Source organism: Antechinus flavipes, chromosome 3, assembly GCF_016432865.1.
Source record: "Antechinus flavipes isolate AdamAnt ecotype Samford, QLD, Australia chromosome 3, AdamAnt_v2, whole genome shotgun sequence".
NCBI lineage: Eukaryota > Metazoa > Chordata > Mammalia > Dasyuromorphia > Dasyuridae > Antechinus > Antechinus flavipes.
The window spans coordinates 318,243,031-318,264,394 of NC_067400.1; the positions used below are offsets into that span (position 1 = coordinate 318,243,031).

The 21,364-nt window shown below is 41.3% G+C and overlaps 1 protein-coding gene across 3 annotated transcripts in view; it reads right to left on the bottom strand.

Annotated features, from left to right (window-relative positions):
• SEMA5B (semaphorin 5B) overlaps window positions 1-21,364 on the bottom strand; it is a 190,338-nt gene that overhangs the window by 123,228 nt on the left and 45,746 nt on the right. The window contains exon 1 of one of the 3 annotated variants that reach the window (XM_051985410.1): window positions 12,815-13,559. The exons of the other annotated variants lie outside the window; for them this stretch is intronic. The gene's annotated coding sequence lies outside the window, so the exon portion shown is untranslated. Of the gene's footprint in view, window positions 1-12,814; window positions 13,560-21,364 lie in introns of those variants that run through there. 3 annotated transcript variants of the gene reach the window in all.

The window sequence follows — 21,364 nt, forward strand, 5'->3', positions numbered from 1 at the left end:
TTCTTGTCTTTAAGGCAGTGATCACCATCACATCAATTTTCACATCCTGATCCTACCATATAATAGTACCGGGACCTGGGTAACTAGCCCATTTAAACTCTCAATGTCCTAGGCTAGAGGTGTAACTGGATTTAAATGTAATTTAACAAGTTAAATACTAATACAATAAAGCACAGACAACATTATATATTAAAATTAAGTCAATATGCAGCTGTAGGAACTCACACTCAATGATTGTAGTGGAAAAGGGAGGACAGGATGGTCGATGCCTGAGAAACCTGGGAGGGAGTTGTGCAGAGGATGTACATCTTTAGTATGGATTACCATCCCCTTTTCTATTTGTATTTGATATTACTAGACTGCAAGATACAGCTGAGTTGTTGATTTGTGTCAGGGGAGGCAATGGGAGTCAATCATACACCAACCAGATTAACAAAGTCCCTTCCCATTCCTCATCTCACCTTTGCTCATCTAGGTCTGATATCCTGAGAATCCCTACATTTGCATTTTAGGGGATTTGATTTCTATTTGTTAAATTCAAATTGTAGTAATATACCACTTCTCCTATCTGAAGGTTGAGGGAGGGGGGCAAGGATTCTGAGGGACCACACATCTTGCCTAAGAGAATTACACTGGAATTCCCACCCTATCATCTGACATAGCTTTGCAGAAAGGTTTGTGCTTTAAGGCTCAAATTGCCCATTTTCTGGGGCCGTGAATCAAAGATCCCTGATATCTCACATCCTCGCATGGGCAGACCCCATAGCCCCTTGCCTAGCAATATAATCCTCTTTCCATTTTCTGCTTTGGGAATTCTCTGCAGTAGTTAATTCCAAATTGACAGCCTCTGCTGCTGCCTCCCCCAACCCAACTCCAGGTTTCTCTGCCATTCTCCACCCCATTCCTGCCCCCCTTTACCCTTGTCATTGAGTGTAAGTTCAGAGAATGTAAACTATAATGAGCGTGTATCTGAATTAGAAGAGCCAGAACTAGTAATTCTTTCATCTGGGCCCAATTTTATTTAAGGGGGATAGTAACACAGACCATCTCTGACAGGAGGATCAATTGCCCCAAGTCCAACCCTCACCCTCCAGAGGGGAGGCAACCCCTAGGAGAGGGGGCAGAACAGCAAAAGAGCCTTGTCAAGAAGGAGTGACCTGGAGGTGGTTATAGGGCACGGAGGGATGATGGTTACTGTAGGGAGCTTCCCCACCAGAGGAAGACCCCAGCCCTCTCTATCCCATTTAACCACCTGGGGCAGAACCTGAATTTCCCCATGCTGTTTAGAGCTCCGTCACTGGGAAAAGAAACCTGCTCTTTAAGAATCATATTCAAGCTAGAAATATTTTGGGATTAGCTGCTGCTTTGACTTAGCTGTGCCAGTTTTCCTATATTAGCCTAGAAGTGGACTTAATTGACAAAAATCATTTGGCAGTCAACTTGTTACTTCATTTTCAAGGGCACTGACCCTTCTGCTCCTCCCCAGAGCTTCTCCTTCTCCGTATTGTATCCACGCCTCACCCTTGCCCACAAGGTCCCCGAGCTCGGAGCCCACCCAAAGTCTGCCTGCAGTAATAACACTTGGAGTCCCATGGAAACCGTACAGGGGAGAGAGGGAAGAGGAGAGGGAGGCAATTCAATTTCTTTCATTCTCCTGCCCGATTTCCTTTTAGGCACTATGCCTGGTTTCTATCAGGCACTGAGCAAGAGTACGTTTGTATGGCAGCACCAGTTACCAAGACCTCATTCCCTGTGAAATGTGTGGGCTCTGGTCCCAGTCCTGCGCCCAGCTTGGTAGGATTGCTCTCATTCTACAGCTTCTCTGTCTGGGCTGCCAGGAGCAGTTGGTGGTGCCTTCAGGAGGAAGAGAAATCACTGTCTCCAAGAAGAGGGACCTCTGATGTCCCTTGGCTGGACCCCAGGGCTGGCCTGACCCAGATTCCATGTATGAGGAATAATAATATATTTACATAGAACATTAAGAGCTAAAAAGGGTTATGAGGTTATATTATCATTCCCATTTTACCAGTGAGTAAACTAAGTCTCAGATAGGCTAAGCCCATGGTCACACCATTAGCAAGTAGCTCTTAGATTCCATCAAAACATATTGACTCCAAGTCTAATATTCTATTCTGTCTCTAGAGTCAGGAAGACCCAAATTAAAATCTCACCTCTGATATGTGCTACTTGTGTGACTTTGGGCAAATTATTTAACCTGCCTGGGTCTCAATTTCTTATACTGTAAAGTGAGGGGGTTAGACAAGAGAATCCCTAAGATTCCTTCCAGTTCTGATCTATAATCCTATGACTAGAGGTCATATGCTGCTTGGTCATTCCCACAGAGAAAGTCATCGGAATTTTGGAGCAACCATCTCAGAGGAAGAATCAGAGGGAGATCCTTAGAGATCTCAAGTGTATCATTTATTTCTAGTGTACTAAAATCTTGGTGGGAGCAACTAGGTGGTACAATTGGTAGAGCTCTGGACCTGGAATCAGGAAAACTCACTTTTCTGAGTTCAGATGTGGCCTCAGACACTTACTAGCCTCATTTTCCTCATCTGTAAAATGAGTTAGAGAAGAAAAAGGCAAACCACACTAGTATCTCTTTCAAGATCACAAAGATTTGGACATGACTGAAAAATGACCAAACAACAACAAAATTTTGGAAATACTTCCCTTCTAGTCTACATATCTCCCATTGCAATTGAAGGAAGGAAGGAAGGAAGAAAGAAAGGAAAGAATTAAGCAAGAAAAAATGGAAGGAAAGAAGAAAGGAAGGGAGGAAGGAAGAAAAAAGAGAGAAAGAAAAGAGAAGGGCAGGAAAGAAGAAAAGAAGGAAGAAAGAATAAGCAAGAAGGAAGGACGGAACAAAGAAAACCATATTTCTTCTTATTCTGTTTTTGGTGAAAATGAAAAACAATGAACGGTACCTAGAGGAACCTTGAGAGATAATAACCATTCAATCTCTCCACATCACCCCATTTCCTATGTAACCAGTCTGCATCTTGTTTGTGCATAGTTGTTTGTATGTTGTCTCCTGCACCAGGTAGCGAGCTCCTCAAAGAGAGGGTCTATCTTTTGCCTTTCTTTCTGACCCAGTATGTAGCATAGTGCCTTGCACAGAGTAGGTGCTTAATAAATATTTATTGACTGATTGACTGATTGCTTTGAGCCATCTCCTCTCCAGTGTGAATGAAGCACCTTTAGCTTGACTGAGCACTCATTTATCTTTTCCACATCTCTGTCTCTTTCTCCTCTGGCTCCTTCTGATGTGCCTCATATTCCCCCAGGACAAATTGTGGACAAATGAGGATGTCACATAGCAGGCCAGGTGAAGCCAGTAAGCTTCCTTGGGATGGTTCTTGGAGAAGAGAGAACTATTTATCCAAAAAGACCAACTCAAAAATGCACAGAGGTAAGAACCAGTGCTATTTTTGAAGAGATAATTTAAGAGATACTCAAAGGAGGATGTAGAATAAAAAGGGCTTGACTTCTCCAGAAACCCTACTGGAAATCCGTTATTATATATAATGGAATAAAAAAAATGAAGGAATTGGCTAAGAGAGTCTCTTATTTGGAATTACGTGGTTTTGGTTCAAATCTCGACTGGTATTTACTACTTGTGTGACCCAAGGAAAAGCCAACCTCTGCTGCCTCATCTGTAAAATGAGAAGATTGGACTAAATAGAGGAAATCTAAAAATTCACAGATCAGGTGTCTTAACAGAACAACCTCCCTTCCCCAGCCACACTCACTTTTCTTGGAAGAAAAGAAGAGAACAGGTGGAGAATATCTATGCACCAATTCATAGATCTTGAAAAAGGGATTGGGGAAGGAGCGTTCCAAGAAGGACTGTGCTCTGTGGCTACCAGAAGAAAGGAAGCTAAAGAGTACTTAAGGTGATGGATAGATAGTCTGCAAATTAAGCTAGGTGTTGCAGTAGCTAGTGCACTGGAGCTGGAGCCAGGAAGACCTGAGTTCAAATTTGGCTTCTGGCTCTTCCTAGATGTGATCCTGCTCAGGTTACTTAGCTTATGTTAACCTCAGTTTTCTCATCTGAAAAATGGACTAATAATAATAGTTTCTACCTCCCAAAGTTGTTGTGAGGATAAAATGAGTCAATATTTTAAAAAATACTTTGTCAACCTTAAAACTCTACATAAACACTAGTTATTACCATTATTAACCCCCCAGCCAAATCCACTCTGCATTCGACTAATCAGACTCTCATGATATTCTGAAGGTAAAAGAAGTTATAAAGAGAAAAGAATTATTGGAAGAAAGGAAATATATGAAAGAAATATATGACAATTTGGATGAACTGCTGTCGAGCAAAGAAAGTAGAACTGGAACAATAGACAAGATGACCACAACATGATAATGAAAACACCACCAAAATGTCCCCAGCTTGTGAATCGAAAAGATAAATATTGATCCCAGACAAAAGAGTATGTTTCCATACCTCTCTCTCTCTCCTCTTGGTAAAGGGGTAAGGAAGTACAAGTGCAGAATGTGACAAAGCAACAGATGTCCTTGCTTTGTTGGATGGGTTTTATTCAAAGTTTTCTTTGTTACAAGGGAGAATTCAATGAGGGTATACTGGGAAATGATTCTCGTGGGTTTTTTTTTAAAGGGCATAGCTAAAGCTATTTATTAGAAATTTTTTTTAAAAAGAAAAACATGAGAGAAAGAGAAAGAAGAGAATGGAGGAAGGGAAGGCAGTTTCAATCCCACCAGAGTTTAGCTTTGAGATGAAAAATTCATCAGTCCCATAATTGGTCCTGGGCAAGAGGAAAGGGGAAGATGAATGAATGAATTAATAAATAAATAAATAGCAACCCTGACAAACAGAGGCATTATTCACAGTCCTTACATTGGCTTACAGCAATTGTTTTCCTAAAGAGGGTTTGTTCATTCATCAAGGCTCCATAACTGAACAGGCTCCCTCTTCACCCCCTACATCCCCCATCCCACACCCCCTGCCCCCATTCTCCACTAGAAAGCTCGCTGGCTCACTCCTCCCATATAACAATCCTGAACTGAGGAGGCAGAAGACTGACTCTAAAGTAGCACCCTAACTGAACCAAAGAGTCAATAAATCCAGAGCCTGGGGGATGGGGGCAGAGGGGAGGAAAGGTCACAAATCCCACTTCCCTATACAAAGCAGGACCTGGAATCCTTCTTCTACCCTTTCCTATTATTTTTTAAAAGGGTATGAGTGTATACTAGGTTTAAGATACAGGAAAATTCTATTGCCAGGGATCTTCAATCAGAGTAAACTTTCCATCTTTAGATGTCCATAAATATAATCAAAATGAAGTATCAGAAGTAGCAGAAATTGCTGATAATGACAGTTCAGAAAAGGAGATGGATTAAACAACATTCCATGTGGCCTAAGTTGTGTCCAATGAGGTGTGTGCATTGGGGAGGGGGAGGAAGGGGAGATTTCTTTTTTCTTTTCTCCTTTTCTGAAAAGAGCCTCTGAAAGAGGGCTTTCTGCATCTGCCTGACATTGTGGAGGGCACTAAGTCCTAAAAACATAATAAGTTTCTTTATTTTGCAGTGCTGTCTAGGCTTCTTCCATTTTCAAGTTTTTGCCTGCTTTTCATGGACTAGCAAAAACTAGAAAATGCCAGATTCCTTAAAGCTCAGTACCTGAAAGATCTGTTCATAATAAAAATGAAAAACAATGGCAAATGAATTCTATCAGTAAAATTATAATTACTGTTTAAATAAACTTTCCTCTTATCTTCAATGTGTTAACCATGTTCATTTTTAAAACCCAACTAATTTACATATGACATTTTATGTTGTTCTATTAACTTGATTTAGTTTTATAAAAGAAATTAAAGGTAAGGATTTCATACATTGCAACCCCTCCCTCCCCCCAAAAACCCCAAAGCCCACAATTCTCCTTTCCCTTACCTCCCAAATTTGTGAAAACTTTGTACCTACAGATGAGACATGCTAATTAGCCTCCCCCCACAAAGCATAAGAATGGATATATAGAGATTGAAAGGATGACATCAGGCTAAGTCAGAGCATTGTGTGTAGGGATGATATTGGAGGAGAAATTAAGGGGGGGTACAGAGCAAGATTTAGTGATATTAATAAAGATGAAGCAAATAAGCAGTAAAAAAAAAATAGAACAGTGGTTACTTTGGGACACCATTCCCTCCTCCCATTCCCCCTTCCCCCTCCACCCCAAAGAGATCTCAGCTCATGTCGACCCTGGTAACCCCCGTTCACACAACACACTCAGGCACCCTTGCCAGAAAAAGTTTTCCATTCATTTCCAAGCTCTGCCGCAACTTTCTCTGAGTCTGGTGGATGATGCTGCATAAAACATGAGTTGGGACGGGTGGTGGGAGCTGGGGGGCAGGGAGCCCGGCAATGGGGGAGTTTGGGGGAAGTGGTAAAAGAGACCAGTGGGGTGGGGGAAGGGAAAGGAAAGGAGGCTGTTTTCTCAGGCTGCATTTTCCTACAGGCTCCTTGGAAACCAGAAAAAGCCCAAGGAAAGGTCTCAGCTGGGGCTAGCCCCCTCTCTGCATCAGGCTAATGCAAGATGCTGAGTCTGAAACCAGAAAGCTGAGGGGCGATTGGTCTCTGAGTACCTCTGGGAAACCCCTGACAAACCAGGAGTGAGGGTGGACAGGGTAGGACAGAATGGAGGAAGAGGAAAAGAAGAAAGGAGGGAGAGGGGAAGATAGAGACAGAAACTCGAAGAAGAAACAGAGATGAGAAGGGAGAGAGAAAGAGAGGTAGAGGAAGAAACGGAGAAGAAAAGAGAAAAACAGAGAGAGACATCGAGAGAGAAATATAGACAGAAATAGAAGAAAAGAGAAAAATAGAGAGAGAAATAAAGAGAAAAAGGAAAACAGAAAGAGATGGAGAGGAAGGAGGAAAGAAAGGCAAAGAGATAAAGAAAGAGAAAAGAGGAGAGAGATGAGAAAAAAGGGAGAAAGAGGAAGAGAGACACTGAGACAGAGAGACAGAGGGAAAGAGGAAGAGAGAGAGGGAGGGAGGGAAGAAAAGAGAGAGGAAAGGAGGGAGGGAAAGAGAGAGACAGAGAGATTAAATAGAGAGACAGACAGACACACACACTCGAGACAGAGGCAGAGACAGAGACACAGAGAGAAAGAGAAAGAGAAAGAGAGAGAGAGAGAGAGAGAGAGAGAGAGAGAGAGAGAGAGAGAGAGAGAAAAGAAAAACATATATTTGACATGTTTCATTAAACATCTAACAAATATTTATTGTGTCTCTGATATAAAAACTGCTATGTACAGATATCCTTGTCTTCCTACTTAGACTACAAGTTTCCAGAGGGCAAGGGCCATGCCTTCTAGTTCCTTATATTCTCCCCAGGGTCTGGTCCTGCACCAGGCAATCCAGATGCTTACAGAATGAATGGAGGATTTCTTAGCCACCCCCTGGTTACACAGGATTCAGGGGTCTATGAGAGGTCTATTCTCCAGCAGGCAGGTTCTCCCTGCCAGACTGAACACAGCAATGCGCTAAATGCCAGCAGCAGGAGGGAGATGTTAGGGCATTCTGCTCCTCCTGGGATAGATGAGTTATTAAAATCTGTGGGGCACTGCTCTCACCAGAGCTTCTAAAAGGGCAGGAATGTTTGTTTTGGTAGGTGGGAGGATAACATGGGGAAGTTCAGAACACACCAGAGAGGATTGGGACTGAAGCTTTATGGAATTGGAATACTCTTCTCACATTTTGTTTATCTGATTACTCCATTCCATACCCCAAACCCTACAAAAATACTATGGGAAATATAGCCAGCATACTGCACTCAATGAAATAACCAACCACGATTCCAGAGGATCAATGATAAAGCCTTCATCCCACCTCCTGACAGAGAGGTGATGGACTCAAGATGCAGCAGGAGATGTACATTTTCATACATGACCAATGTGGGAATTTGTTTTGCACAACTCTGCATATTTATTACAAGGGTTTTGTTTTTCTTTTGATTTGAGGACAGGGGGAGGGGGGGCTTGTGTCAGGTTGCCAAAAAAAAGAAAAGAAAAGAAAGAAAAGAGGGTCATTGAAGCATTTTAAAACACTCACAGAAAAGAACAGAAGGAAAGCCAGAATGAAACACAGACAAGCAGAAAGAGCCTTGAATGTTACATGTTGAAGTTATTATAGACTTAAAAGCAAAAAGCAAGCTGTATTCAAGAGAGATTTGAAGTTTTGTGTACAATCTTTTTCTGTTCTACTTTGTATATGGAAATGCTGGATTTGGAATATGAGGGGCTCCTTTCAATTCTGGGTCTGCTCCCCTCTAGCTGAATGACCCCAGCATAGACTTTTTACCTCTTTTGAACTTCATTTTCTTCATCTGTAAAATGGGGATTGGGGAAGAAAGATGATCTTTCAGGTATATTGGGTAGGGATTGGGTTGTCTTCAATGTCAAGAACATTCAGAAAACTATGACCTTTAGGAAGGTAATTTGTTTTTGTGTTTTCCTTTGTCTTCAGCTTCTAAATCAAGGGTTTGAAGCTTTTTCGTTTCCAGGGGCCCCTTGGATGAGCAGCTTGGTGAAACCCAAGTACCCCTTCTCAGGATGTTTTCAAATTCAGATAATAAAACACATAGGATTATAAAGGAAACCAATTATTTTAAAATAGTTATCAAAACAATTAAAAACAAGTTTATGAATCCCAAGTTAAGATTCAATCAGCCAATCAATCTATAAACATTTATTAAGAACCCACTATAGGCGTGGCATTGTGTTGATCTAGAGTTCTGTTTTCAAATTCAAATAGAAACAGATCTTTGCAAGCTGTATATTGATATAGAAAACCACAGAGTAACATTACCTATACTGTATTACATTTTAATTTATTTGATTAAACACTTCACAGTTACATTTTAATCTGGGTCCTGCAGTTAGTGATTTTTATTATGACCTGCAGTCACCTGCAGCTTGTGGAATGATATCTCTGATCTGGAGATAGGCTCTTCCATTAGCCTAAAATTACATTGGATTGGTTTTTAAAATAAGCCTCTCTAGGCTGGAAAGAGGAGGAATTAGCTGGGTAGCACAGTGGATAGAATAGTAGGACTGAAATCTGGAAGCCCTGAATTCAAATCTGATATCACATACATTTACTAGCTGTGTGATTCTCAGTGTCACTTACCTTCAGTTTTCTCAATTGTAAAAATGGGGATAATAATAGCACCTCCCTCTCAGGCTTTTTTTGTGAGACTCACATGAGAGAAAATAAAGTGTAACTTAGCACAATGTCTGGAACATAGTAAACTCCTATTTCAGCTATTAACATTCAACAATTTTATGAAACAAGGTAGGGAAGGAGGAGCAGAGAGGAGTGTATTCAGCTGCTTTTAAACCTACTGTCTGATTTAGATCTGTTGACTAATTTTCATTAGATTCTGGGATAGGGAAAAACCTGAAGAGATTTTGGAATTTTCAAAAAATCCTGAGTGGATTGGGGTAGAAGTCAAGGAATCACACTGCTTTGTAAAGTATAGAATACACTCCTACATTTTGTTTATATGATTACTGCACTCTACAAGCTCTGTACCTCTAAGAGACATTAACTCTGTCCAAGGCTTCCTGCTTTCCATGACAAAGACTACAAATTCAACAGTCTGAGACTTTATTATGGGAATACACAAGGGGGTTAGGTATCCAAAAGATGCTTATTCTCAGCCTTTTCACAAGAACATAGCAATGTTATCATCAAATTCCATATCTGTTCATCCATCCAGCCATCTCAAAAACATGTCTTAAGCATGCAAGGGACTCTATTAGGTTTTGAAGATACAGAGATGAGTAAGACTTACTTATTTCTCTCAGAGCTCGAAGTCAATTAAGGGAAATGGTCCCAATCTAAGATTCCATTTATGTAGAGAACACCCCTGAACAATATTTATTACTGATTGAAATTTGTACCTTTTCTTCAGTTTCAAGGAAGGTGCTTATCAGTTGCATTGATAGTTAACTGATTAGCCCAGGTCACACAGACAGTATGGATGAGAGGCAAGACCTGAATTCAGATCTTCCTGACTTGGAGTTTCATTCTCAGCCACTACACAATACTGTCTCTCATTAGTAAGAGAAACAAGAAAGCTATGTCATTTTCAGTGGCAAAATTATTGGTCATGGTGAGGGGGAAGGATGAGTACCCCAGTGTAAGAATCAAGAAAAATGGACCATATTGGGGAAACAATTTGTGCAAGATTAAACAATTTCTGGATGCATAGAGCAGCTAAATGGTACAGTGGATAGAACACTAGTTTTAGAGACAGAAGCTGAGTTCATATCTGGCCTTAGATGCTTATTAGCTGTGTGAGACCTTGGACAAGTAATTTAACCCCCACGGCCACAACAAAAAGCAAACACACAACTCAACAATTCTTCAATGGAGGTATGTTCCCACTTTTCAAGAGTTAGAAAAGCTGGAGATAAGAACAAAGAGGAGGTATGGGAGTTTGGAGGTGAAATAGGCAAGAGAGACAGCTGCCTAGGGAATGTCATGCAGGCATGGGATTAGGGACAAGTGAAATATCTCAATCTTACACTTTACAAATACACTTATCTGTAATAATAGAAAATTCACTCTCTCTGGCACATAAGTACAGATTAAAAAAAATCTTTCACAGGATCATAGAACAAGACTTGGAAGGATGTTCAGAGGCCATCTGGTCCAACCCTCTATTTCACAGATGAGGAAAATGAGCTTTACTAATGTTAAAATGACTTGCCCAAGATCATGCAGATAATAAGAATTAAGTATGGGATTTGAACCCAGGCCTTTTGATCCTAGAGCCAGCATTGTCAGTATAGCAAAAGCTAAGTTAGAAGATGAGACAAAAAAAAAGGATGAGTTTTCAGATCCTGTCCAGAGTATCCAAATAGTCTGCTGGGCCAGCTCTCCCCCAAATACACTCCCTTCTCACTTCCACTTGTTAGGATCCTTAAGTTCCTTCATCTTTCACAAGAAGTCATTGCTGATTCTCCAAGTTTTTAGAGTTCACTGTCTCCTCTTCAATTAACCTTGTATACACTTATCTGTTTACATGCTGTTCCCTACACAGCACTCTCCCTTCCCCCAGAAAAATGGAAGCTCCTTGAGGCTAAAAATTGCCTTTAATTTGGTCTCTATCACCTAGCACAATCCCTGGCATACAGTAGGTGCTTAATAAATAAATGCCTCTTAGATTGGCTTGGTTAAGATTCTAAATGTTCATATTCCATTAGCTCTGAGCTAGTAGCAACATTCTATCCACCTATCTTTAAAACTCATCCAACCCCAGAAGCGGAAGCCCAGTGGAGGTGAAAATAAAGGGTTAACTTAACCAATGGACCTCCTCACTCCTAATTATGATTGTTGAATCCTAAGAATATAATCATTTCCACACTAAGTCAGACAAACAGTCCACTCAGCCCCGTGGTTTGTGCCTGATCCAGGCAACGAACAATGTGTTAGAAAGGATAGCTGTCCTCAGCTCTCAAAGATTAGGGTTGTGTTCCAAGCAGCCTAATTCCCCCTTAAATAGGGGGTTACCCTATGAGAGAGAGAGAGAGAGAGAGCTAGAAACATTATGCATACTTCCAAAAATAAAGATTGAGAAAAGCTATGAGCAAGATTAAAAAAAATCACACAAACCGTATGGACAATGTAAGCATAGACTCATTCACCAAATCCTAGAGTATTGGGGGGGAAGTTCTTTCAACCCCAAGGGAGGTTATTTTAGGACAAATAGAAAGGCAGAAATACTATTCACACAGTGAGAAAGAGATGTGATGAACTCATGACTTTAAGAAGTGGTACAGGCTGAAAATATAAATGGATTCCAAAATAGGTTTTGATAGATTTGTGGATGGTACAACAAAGAGCAAGCCTTTAATTATTTTAGCTGCCCCTTTCAGGATCTTCTCCAGCAACTTGTGTCCACCTTAAGGTAAATTGAGCAGAACAGCACACAGGGAGTCAGATAGAAACATTTGCTCCTCATCACCCCATGATTCTATATATGGTGAGGTAATGTTTTCTGTTGTTTCTGCTGCCCACTTCCTAATGATGCCAGTATCTTGTTGGCCTTTTGGGGCAGCAATTCATTGGACCCACATCTACAGGGAATAACCTAGAACGACTTCCAGGTCCTGTTCCTGGGTCATCACAATTTTTCTGAATAGCCCTTGGGGAGGCAAGTCCAGTTGGGAGAATCATTAAGCCTCATAATTGAAACACACACAGGCAAGCCTTTTCACTGAAGTTCCCCCAGCTCCCAGCCCCCAGAAGTGGTCACTGAAGGCAGAAGGGGAGAGGGAACCCCAGAACAAGAGAGATTTGGCTTCAGTAACAGGGTCACAGAGAATCCATTCCCTCCCTGTGACCCACTCTGGCCATTCTAACAAGGGGATGGAAAGAAAATCTTCTCTTTTCAAGTCCCCTCACTTGTGCAGGGGGGAAAAGGACAGCTTTCTGTACCAGTCTAGTCACTCCTTTCCTCCTTCCCTCAATGGGGCCTGCTCAGCTTGGGTCCAAAGATGTTCCAAATTCCCTCCATTAGGGGATAGTAAGAATCATGAAATCAGGAAATCTCCGAATTTATGATTTGGAAGGTACCTCAATAACCATCTAGTCCAACGCATACAAAAGGAATCTGTTCCAACAGACAAATCTCAAGCATTGGTGAGGGGGAGAGGGACACCAATAAGTTCTCATTTGGTCCTTTTAATCAGTGGGTACCAGACATGGAATTCAGCCACCCGGGATTTTCTCCCACATGCACACACTTGGAGGGAGGAATTGAGAAAGTACTCACCAATTCACTACACATGGACTCAATCTCCGGGCACCTCAAGAACTCAAAGGCCAGGAAGGAAATCTTATCAGAACCAACGGCAGCCAATCTGTTTGCTAAAGCAAAGGGGAACCTGCATATTTGTTTCTCCCCGATCCTCATTCACTTCGCTGGCAACCTCTGGGATCCCACAGAGTACCCACAACGAACTGTGAGCAGACCCCCCCAGTCCAGGAGAAAATAGCAAAAGCAGTTCGGTAACACCAAAAAAAAAAAAAAGGGCAGCGGGGCTGAGGAGGAGACAGGCATTAAGTCCCTGAAGGATGACTTAGTCCGGAGGGTCCAGCTCCCTGCCGCTATCAGAGAGCAAACATCTACCTGGAAAAAATGCCCGGAGCGGCTACGCTTTGGTGAGACTAGCAGGAAGCCATGAGTCCAGTGTGGCAGCCAGCTCCCGTCTGGAGGCTCCCGGCAGTTCCCCCCAGCAGCGGCACAATGCAGCCCTCCCAAGATCAGCTCTGAACACCGCTCAGGAGTCTGGCTCCCAGAGTGAGACAAAAGCGTTTGCGAAGGCTAGAGGCGGCGGCGGCGGCGGAGGCAGCAGCAGCAGCGAGCCCCAGACACACCAATCACTGGCCCCCAAAGCCCGTCCTCCTGCTGCCCTGCCTGGAGCCTCCTTACTGACTGGCTAGCTCCCTTTGGAGTTTTCTTCAAAGACATTTGCGAATGATTTATCCTTAAAGGGAGACTCTTGGTCGTCCCTGAAATACTCTTAACTTTGACTGGATCGGAGGGTGGTGTAATGCTTACTCCTAGGGCAAGAGAGGACACGGATGTCAATACTGTGTGAAAATAGAGTTTGTATGGATAAGAGACGATGTTCAGAAGTGTGAAGGAGAAGCAGCAGCTGGGAGTGTGTGTGTGAGTGCGCGCGCGCGCGCGCGGGTATACGTGAATGGAGCTCTGGGTCTGTCTATTGTCCGTCTGATGGGGGGATGGGGGTGCTCTGGCAGTGATGGGGTCACCATTTCCTTCTCCTGCCATTGCTGAGTCGCTCCTCCGTCCCCAGAGCCTGACAATGTCAACCTCATTCTTAGCTTGCTTCTCTGTCAGTAGCAAACCCGCTTCCTCAGTTGTTTTCCCTTGTTTTAATAACTTTGAAGAGGAACTATCTTATGAAGGCTGTGTCCCTAAAAGTCCCCCTATTTTCGCCAACTTCAGTTGGCTATCTTAATGCCTTTCAGGTTCCTTTTAGCAAGTGATCCGGGTCTCTTTCCATCTGAGAGACTCTAGGATGTGGGTGGGGGTTTCGTGGATAAGACCCAAAACCTGGAGGGAGAATACTTAGGATTGCTAACCCAGGTGTGATACTCACTAGTTAGAGTGTCCTTCGTAATTTAACTTTCTAGAGCCTCGGTTTTCTTTTCTGTAAAATGGAGTAATGATACCTAATGAGATTGTTCGAAGAAAATATTTTGAAAACTTTGGGGCTATAGTATAGAAATGTGAATGCTTGTTATTGTTTTATTTTGTTTTAATAGTGTTTTATTTTTCCAAATACATGCAAGGATAGTTTTCAACATTCGTCTCTGCAAAACCTTGTGTTCCAATTTTTTTCTCCTTCCCTTCTTCCCCCTCCGCTAGACAGCAAACAATCCAACATACGTTAAACATGTGCCATTCTTCTAAATATATTTCCATGTTCGTCAGAGCTCTTGTTATAATAGAGGTAACCATTAGTGGTGAGAGCATTGGCCTGGTCCAGATCTTGAATTCAAATTCAGGTCTGTCAGTTTTCAACAGTGTGATCTTGAAAAAGTCATTCAACTTCTCCATATCCTAATTTTTTTCAGTTCTAAAATGGGAATAACAATATTTGTATTACCTACTTCACAAGATTGTTTTAAGGAAAGCTGCAAGTATTATAGAAATAAGTTATATTTTTATCTTCTCCCAATCCCACACTCCCATTCCAGTTAGTGGTCCAGGTGAAGAACAAAATCCTTTCTTTTCTCATTCCTCTTGTCCTGTCCTGTGGTTATTCTTTTGTGCATCTGTCCAGATCTAGGAGAGGAAAAATGATTCCTATCAGGTGATAGGGTTACCAGTCAGCAGTTCTGTTAAGTGCTGGAGATCCCTATCTAAAAGGGGGCTTTCTGGATATTCAGGAGTGAAAAAACTACTTCAAGGTATCTTCCTACTTCCATCTAATTGCCATGAAATGATTTGGCAAAAAACTAGTAACTGAGACACAGCCACAAGCAGCAGTTTGCTACACAGACATAACTTAAAAATAGAGGACTGGTCAGAAATCTGGATATATATCCCAAGGAGGGTAAAGGCAGAGACAAGGAGTAAATAAATTTGGAATATTTACAGTGGTACTCTATGATAGCAAAAGCAAAGAAACAATATGAGTTTCCATAGAGTAGGAAATGGCTAAAATAATTATATATAATGGAATATTAATGTTCTTTTAAAAAATTTTTTAAAAGACAAGATAGAGTCTTTTTTGGGAATATTAATGTCAATATGAAATGATGAATATGAAAAATTCAGAGAAATGTGAGATTTTTATGATTTTATTCAGAGTGAAATAAGCAGAACCAAGAGAAAAATACATGATGACTACAAAATGAGAAGGAGATTAATTAAAAGGAAACTAAACTCTCAGTAATAGGAAGGTCAGTGAAGGTACTAGAGGAATGAATAAAAGAAACTGTGAAATAATAAAACATTCCCTCCTCCATCACAGAAGAGAGATAAGAGTCTACAAGGACAGAATCTTACATACATTGTCAGACGAAGGTTTCTGACTATAATATAGACAAAAATACTCAATACACACATACACATATATGCAATACACATATATACATACACACACATATATAATGCACATATACATACATTTAATAGGAGATTGGGCTAAATTCATAGAACATCTAACTTGGAGAGAAATTTAGAGGTTATTTAGTACAACCTTTCCATTTTATAGATAAAGAAACTGAATTGTCTACAGTTACCCAGGTAGTAAATAGCAGACTTGAGATTTGAGCCCAGATCTTTGACTCTAAATCTGGTTTTCTTCTTGTATAACAATGTTTCCACATGATTCAATGGAGTTTGATCAGGGATGGAGTTTGGTTACAGTGTATTTACAACAGTATTGCAATCTTAAGGGAGGCAGACTTATACCCTCAGAGAGTTTTTAGATATGATCTTAGGCTGGAAGAGGGGAAAGGTGGGGAGGGAAGGCTTTCTGTTTTCAAGTCTTCCTTGCTATCTTCTTCCCCAAGTCACAGAGACTATCAGTTTATTGAGGAGGGAGGAGAGAGGAGGAATCTGCTGTGTTTCTTCTGAGTCCCCCAAAAAGGGCCAACATCCTAAGATTAGCTTGTGGGTTTTGACATTCTGCGCCTTCCTTGGAAGCAATTGCTAGTCACTCAACCTTAGCCCTTGCTGCCTGTGGGATGGGTAGGGAAAACCTATTTCTCTTCCCTTATTCTTTTGCTTTGTCCAGTTTATGCCGATGGATTGCAGAAGGAAGAAGGAGCAAAGAGAGAGGGCAAGGTGCTTGGGGTGAAGGAAATAAGGCAGGGATGAGTGCTTTGGTGACAGATTACAAGCCCACAGGAAGCTCATGGCCAAAAGATGATTGTCTTTAACATACCAGAGTGAATTCAAACCACTGAATTCCAGAGAAGAGGAAAAAATGACCCTGGAGAGGGAAAGGGGATGTCTAGGCTGGGTCAGGTGGGCTAATTAACAAAGAGTGAAGGTAGGTGTGATCTATGAAAGATTTAAAGCATTTTTTTTAAAGACCAAAAGTCCAGATAAGCTGATTCAATGGGCAAAGCTGGAAGGAATAGATAATTAGAGAGTCAGAGCTGAAAAGACCAAAAAAAAAAAAAAACTAAAAGAAAAAAATTAAAACAGGGAAACCAGAACTGGAAGTGGAAGATGGAACCCAGGATGTGCCAAAGGAGATGGAGACATCTGCTCTAAAAAAACTCTGATGGATCTGGGTACCCTAAAGCAGAAAAAAAATGGTCACCAGTTCCCATCCAGCAAAGCTCAGGGGGCCACTGTCTGAGTTGAGGCAAGTGGCTGCCATGACAGTAGCTTCAACCAGAAACCTGGGACCAATATAAGAAAGGGCCTTTCTTCTTCCTCTAGAGGTCAATAGGCGCCATGGTGGATGTAGGGAAACAAGCATTTCTTAAATGTTCACTATGCACCAGCCACTTTATGAATACTTCCTGATTTGATCCTCACAACAAGGTAGGTTGTAAGGTAGATGCTATTATTATCATTTTATAGATGAGGAAACTGAAGTCAAGAAACTTATTTAGGGTTACACAGCAGTAGGTGGCTAAGGCAGTATTTGAACAGGTCAGTGTTCTATTTACCTACATCCAGTCAGTCAAAAGGGGTTTAAAGAGAGTAAGTGGAGGGAATTTAATGCCCTTGTGATCATAGTATTTAGAAAGCTGGGACAATTGAAAGATTGTCTAATGCAAGCCCCTCGTTTTACAAATAAAGAAATCAAGGCTCAGAGAGATTAGGTAATGTGTCTAGAATTGCACAGATCGTGAATAGACTAGTCAGAATTTAAGCCCAGGTCATTTGATTTCCAATTTATCTCTCTTTTAACTATAACAAATAAAAAACACACAATCGTGGGTGGGGAAATAGCCAAAGGTACTATTTCTTGATATACAATATTTATAACTTTTTTCTTTCTTAGATTTTTATTTCACTTTGCTACATACATTAAAATCATTAACGGGAAAATTTAAATATATGAAGAACAAAAGACGATGATTGCATTTAAAACTGTAGATTTTAAAAAATCATTTTAGTTTCAATTTGTATATTATTTAATAGGATAGTAATATTGCCATTTGTTTTTGTCCTTTTTAGGAACTTCTTGCTTGCATCCAGGTTAGAATATGAGTCTGTAGTCAGGAAGACCTGAATTCAAATCCTGCTCAGATATTTATCAGCTGGGTGACCCTTGACAAGTCACTTAACTACTGTTTGCCTTAATTTCCCCATCTGTAAAATGGGGATAATGACATCTATCTCCTAAGGCTGTTGTAAGGATCAAATAGGATAATATTTGGTAAACATTTAGCATAGTGCTTGATATTTAATAAATACATATTTCTTTCCTTCTTTGCTTCCTTCTTCCTCTGTGATAATTGTTGAATTGCTTATTCATCCTAGCCTCTCACTACTCAAAAATGCCAGGAGAAAAACCCCATCAAGAGCCTAGGAATCAAGAGTATGAAAAAGCTTCATTTGATGTAGGGTGTGTGGCACCTAGAAGGGACTTCATATTTTGATTAATTGATTGATTGAGACAGGAAGCATATAAAAGAAACCCCAGCAGATTGAGAGTTCCTGGACATTTTAATGCTGAAAACCTGATCCAAAATGAGTGCTTGGAATTCAGCTCACCTGTGCAAAAACTGGATTCTCTTTCTCTCCCCCTCCCCACCAATTTCTCTGACTACAAAGATTAGCTGTGGATTTAAATTTACTATGTCTGTTGAAAGGCAATGGAGAGGTATTGGGAAGGGTCCTACCTGAGAATATAAAAGGGAGAAAGTCCAGGAACTTAGAGATTCCAATCTTGGAGGATCATTTTTTAAAACAAGCAGGTGACAGCATTGAAAAGTATATATAAATGGGGGGGGCTTGAGAGAGGGGGTTTGTGCTGCCCCAAGGATAATGTCTCTTATCACAGAGACCTAAACAGCAATATGGTTATTATTCAGTCAGAAGATTCGGATTCAAATCCCAGCTCTGCCTCTTGTTTCCTCAGGCAAGTGACTTCATCTCTCTAGATTTCAGTTTCCTCCTCTATAAAATGAAAGAGTTGGTCTTAAATGATCTCAGAGGTCCTTTCTAGACCTCTTTCAAATGAAACATGCTTCAGTACTTAAAAGAAGCTACCCAACTTTAATGGGGGGAAAGGGAGACAAACACAGAGGCACCATTACCCATACCAGCAAGGTCAGTCAGATGTCAGATGCAGCCCCTTTGGCATGGAAACTCCTGAAACTCTCTCTGTTTGTCTCTCTGTCTGTCTCTCTGTCTCTTTTTGTCTCTGTCTCTCCCTCTTTCTCTCTCTGCCTGTCTCTCTCCCCATGTCTCTGTCTCTCTCTCCCTATCTCTCTGTCTCTCTTTCTGTATCTATCCGTCCCTTCCTTTCCTGTTCTCTCTCCTTCCCTTCCCCTTCCCTCCTTCTCTTCCCCTTCCTTCTTCCCTCCTTCCCCCCCCCCCCGTCCCTGTCTCTCTGTTTCTCTCTCTTTGTCTGTCTCTGTTTGTCTCTGTCTCTCTCTGATCCAGCCAACCCATAAATCTTATCTACACAGGAGTGCTGGCTACTCTGGACCCAGCCCTGTGCTTCTCTCCACATCCCCTCTTCCCCACCCTTCTTTTTAAAAATGTTTCAATTGACACTTTTTTTTTACATTCACCTTCACTACACAATGCTTTCCCCCTCAAGAATACCCTCCTTTACATCAAACACAATTACACAAAACAAATCAAGACACTGGCCATATTTGACAACCAATGCCTCATTCTACATTCACTATCTACTTCCTCACCATTGAAATCTATTTTCCTCTGTCTGATTTTCATGGAATGCTAACTCTAGAAATGACCTTGGAGGTTAGTGAGTTGAGTCCAGCTTCCTCATTTTATAGAGTAAACCCATCTCTAAGAGAGGAAGAGATTTCTCCCACTTGTCATAGCTAGCAAATGGGCAGAACCCAGGGCTCCTGACTCCCAGTCTTTTCTTTCAATCATATCATATGACCTCTTCTCCCTGACCATTCTCTGTCTCTTTGTTCCTCAATATCCAGATAATGACTTTACTTACACTCTTGGGTCTCTGGAGATCCTTAAGTCCCACTACCAATGGTTCTGAATAGTTCCATTACTGCCAACTAAAAGCAGAAGTTTTGTATACCCTTTTCAGACATGTTCATCAGTAAGAGGAACTATGTCTTGGCAGCCATGAGGCACAGTATGTAAAACACTGGGTCTGTAGTAAGTTCAAATCTGAACTTAGCCACTAGCTGTGTGATCCTGAATAAATCACTTAACCCCATTTGTCTCAGTTTCCTCATCTGCAAATTGAACCAGAGAAGGAAATTGTATTTTAGTATCTTTGCCAAGAAAACCTTAAAAGGAATCACAAAGAGTTGGATAGGACTGGAGAACAACAAATTATGCCTTGGTTTGTCAGAAAATATGAATCTCAGAGGAATCATTTAAACAGTACAAAGGTAAGATGGAGATAGAATGACTATTCAGCAATCCCACTAAGTGCTTCAATCTCCTAGGAGAATATAATAGGAGCAATGAGTTTCTATTTCTTATTTTAAGTTATTGTCAATGCACACTTATGAGTCTTATGTTTTAAGGAGCTTTGCATGGAAGACATAAATAGCTATTCTATACCCAATCTTTATGTCACACTGAGTAATTTTCTACATCATTTTGGGGAGAGCCTATCAGCCAAATCTAAGCTTTAAGATGTCTCAAAAAGAAAAAAAATGACTTCTCTTTTTGGAAGCTAGGATTCCCCCAGGATCAAAACCAATTCTCAGGTGAGCCTAGAACTTGGCCCTTTAGTGGGAGAGGGTGCCCACCTCCACATGAGATCAGGGGTTCTGTTTTGTTGTTTTGTTACCAGAAAAAAGAGGATTTTCTACTCTTCCCTCTCCTCCTCTCATCTTCTCTCATTTTCCCTTCTCTTCAGTCCCCTTTTCTCCTTCTCTTCCTTCTTCCCTCCCCTCCTCTCTTTTTTCCTTCCATTATTCCCCTGTTTCTCCTCAGCTTTCCCTCTCCATTTCCCTTTTCCTCTCAGAAAGTCAGCGCCAGAAGGAACCTTAGAGGGCATTTCACCCAACCCCCTCTTTTTTAAAGAAAGAAAATCTATTTTCCTCATTGCTGACCCTGAGAGGGGAAGTGACTTTCTCATGATTACATTAACTAGTTTTCCACCTTCTGGACTCCATTTCCTCTCAGTCTGGAATGAAGAGGGTGAAAAATGGTCAGGGAAAGATTTTTAGATTTGGTGGAAAGATTGAGAGAGGCCATTCCTACCTTCCCCAAGAAATTTTCCCCAGGACCTCTAGCTGCTGGTGTCCACCCCTCCAAAATAGTCTTCCACCTACTCTATTTACATGTGGTCTTTTCCATTAGAACATGAGCTCCTTGCGGGTAAACAACACTCTTCTTTTCTTTAAATATCCAACACATAGCACAGCACCTGGGACACAATAAGAGCTAATAAACATTTTTTGATTGATTGAATATTCTGTATTGATCAGATGATTTTTCACATCAGGCTCTACTGGAAGAGGATACAAACTAGCTGCTAGCTGCTCTCTTCCTCTTCCTTTCTCTCTTCCTCTCCTCTCTCTTCTCCCTCCCCTTCCTTTCTTTTTCACCCTTTCCCTCTCCATATTTTTCTCTTGCTTTCCCCCCTCCCCCCTCCTCTCTCTCTCTCACATATCTTTCTCCCCCTCCCTCTCCCTCTCCTTT